This window comes from Phyllostomus hastatus, unplaced genomic scaffold (genome assembly GCF_019186645.2).
Source record: "Phyllostomus hastatus isolate PE091 unplaced genomic scaffold, TTU_PhHast_1.1 phas_scaffold_182, whole genome shotgun sequence".
Taxonomy (NCBI): domain Eukaryota; kingdom Metazoa; phylum Chordata; class Mammalia; order Chiroptera; family Phyllostomidae; genus Phyllostomus; species Phyllostomus hastatus.
Genome location: NW_025334013.1, coordinates 16661747 through 16664786, shown reverse-complemented (window position 1 = coordinate 16664786; position 3040 = coordinate 16661747). Strand labels below are relative to the sequence as shown.

The following is a 3040-nucleotide window of genomic DNA, read 5'->3' as shown; positions in this document are numbered from 1 at the left end:
AGGAGAATTTGCCTGCTGTACCCGCATAGGAAAAGGAAAATAGCAGAGGTCCTAAAACAAAATTAAGTAACTCAGTTTGAAAATTTTTTTAATTTCTTAAATGTATTCATTTGAGAGAGAGAGATATCCATTTGTTGTTCAACTTATTTATGCATTCATTGGTTGCTTCTTGTATGTGCCCTATCCCATCAAACCTGCAACCTTTGTGTATTGGGACAATGCTCTAACCAACTGAGCTACCCACCTAGGGCTGAAAAAAATTATTTTTTTTAGTTTTCTTTAAAAATATGGAACGCTTCACGAATTTATGTGTCATCTTTGCACAGGGGCCATGCTGATCTTCTCAATATTGTTCCAACTTTCGTATATGTGCTGCTGAAACAAGCACTGAAAACAGTCTTAACAAAAATAAAAATTATTTCAGATTTGCACCCAAGAATGAAAGAGACTAAAATTCGTTATTGAATATCCTGAACTTTTACTTTGAATCCCTTAATATCAGAAACAATACCCCCCCAAAAAAGCACACACCTATGTATTAAAAAGTATATTTCATGTGGCCCTGGCTGGTATGGTTCAGTTGGCAGAGAGTTGTCCCACAAATTGAAATTGAAAAGTTGCCACTTTAAGAAGACAAGGAATCCAATTAAAAAGTGGGCAAAGGACTTGAACAGACACTTCTCCAAGGAGGACATACAGAAAATCCAAAGACACATGAAACGATGTTCAATATCGCTAGCTATCAGAAAGATGCAAACTAAAACCACAATGAGATACCACTTCACACCAGACAGAATGGCCATCATAAACAAAGCAACAAACAACAAGTGTTGGAGAGGTTGTGGAGAAAAGGGATCCCTAGTGCACTGCTGGTGGGACTGCAGACTGGTACAACCACTATGGAAAGCAGTATGGAACTTCCTCAGAAAACTAAAAATGGATCTGCCTTTTGACCCTGTGATTCCACTGCTGGGACTCTATCCTAAGAATACTAAAACACCAATTCAAAAGAACCTATGCATCCCAATGTTCATAGCAGCACAATTTACAATAGCTAGATGCTGGAAGCAACCAAGATGCCCATCAGTAAATGAATGGATCAAAAAACTATGGTACATTTACACAATGGAATTCTATGCAGCAGAAAGAAAGAAGGAGCTCCTACCCTTTGCAACAGCGTTGATGGAGCTGGAAACCATTATGCTAAGCGAAACAAGCCAGGCAGTGAAAGAAAAATACCATATGATCTCACCTTTAACAGGAACCTAAATAACAAAACAAAGAAACAAGCAAAATATAACCAAAGACACTGAAATAGAGGGTAGGCTGACAGTGCCCACAGAAGAGAGTAGAGGGAATTTAAGGGGACAGTTGGGAAGGGTTCACGGGAACAAACTTAAAGGACACAAAGTCATAAACTAAGGGGAGGGTGGTAATGGGAGGGAAGTGGGGAGGGGTGGGAGGGGGGGCTGGATTGGGAGTAAAAAGGAGAAAACTGTATTTGAACAATGATTAAAATGAAATGAAATAAAAAAAAAGAAATTGAGAAGTTGCTGGTTCTATTCCTGGTCAGGGCATGTGCCTGGGTTGTGGGTTTGGTCCCCAGACAGGGCATGTACAAAAGGCCACTGATTGATTTTTCTCTGTCATGTGGATGTTTCTCTCCCTCTCTTCCTCTTTTCCTCTCTTTCTAAAAAATAAATAAATAAAACCTTTAAAAATACACATTTCATGTGGATTTTACTAGAGCTCCAAACAACAATGCCTTTTTCAAATGGATGAAGAAAAATAATCTTAGAGAAGCATCTCCTACACAACCAAAATTTAAAACTTTAGGAAATGTAAAAGAAAATATGGAATGATGTAGACATGAAAAGGAAAATGGGCTAAATCCTCCCATCTCACACAAAGTTGATGACGATAATAGTAGTTATCTCATGAGTGACTATTATGAGTGTGCCATGTTGTCTCTAGTACTTATAAAAATCCACTGAGTATTATTATGTCCATTCTATAAATGGAGAAACTAAAGCTCAGATAGATTAAGTAATCCAAGGCCATGACACTGGTAAATAATACAGCTAGGACTCAAACTCAGCTCTCTTACAAATTCCAAATCTTGAGCTTTTCAATAAAATGAATAATAAATCCCGTAGTGTTAGTAATGTACTTTTTCAAGATACTAGTATTAAGTGTTATTAGAAGCCTTATATGTATATGTGTGTATGATGCCACTAGCATGTATGAAAAAAATTAAAATATGTAATTGTTATTTTAACTTCAGTACAGAGCTGACACAATACTGACCCCAAAGAAGAAATATAATTTCACTGTGTCTCTTAAAGCTTCTCTGGTCAAAGCGTGATTTCAGGACTAGAAGCTTCAGAGTCACCTAGGTGCTTCTTTCTCTCTCTTACCCTCTCTCTTTTTTTTTTTTATTAATTATTGTCCAGTTACAGTTGTCCTCATTCCCCCCCCCCAAAGAGTTTCTTAGAAATGCACAAGTTAGGCATTTTTAGGAACAGCTTTATTGAGATATAATTACAATTCATTATTAAGGTGCACAATTCAGTGTTTTTTAGCTTACTCAGAGTTGTGTGACTATCACCACAATCAATTTCAGAACATTTCATCACCCCCAAAGAAAACCCATACCCTTTAGCAGTCACCCCCCACCATTCTCCCCAGCCTCAAGCCCTAGGCAACCACTAATTTACTTTCTGTCTCTATAGATAATGCCTATCCTGGACATTTCATATGAATGGAACTATACAATATATGGTCTTTTGTGATTGGCTTCTTTCACTTCTTGTTTCAAGATTCATCTATATTGTTCATCAGTTCATCTTAATCCTTCTTTATAAGTGGCCATTATTCTTTCAACAGATGTGTGGGTGCCAGGCAATATGACCCCATCACCCACTCCTCTCTGTGGAGCTCCTGAGTGCCACCACTCCCATAGGAGAAGACTTTCTCCTCCCATTACTAACTACCCTTATTAGGACTTCTTTAACAGAGTTCCGTTTTTCCACCTTCTCAC

At 37.8% G+C, this 3040-nt stretch overlaps 1 non-coding gene across 1 annotated transcript; it reads right to left on the bottom strand.

Annotated features, from left to right (window-relative positions):
- Window positions 1-281: 281 nt before the first annotated feature.
- Window positions 282-388, bottom strand: LOC123832394. The gene has a single exon (XR_006788048.1). It is a non-coding gene; the product is annotated as a U6 spliceosomal RNA (small nuclear RNA).
- Window positions 389-3040: the final 2652 nt, after the last annotated feature.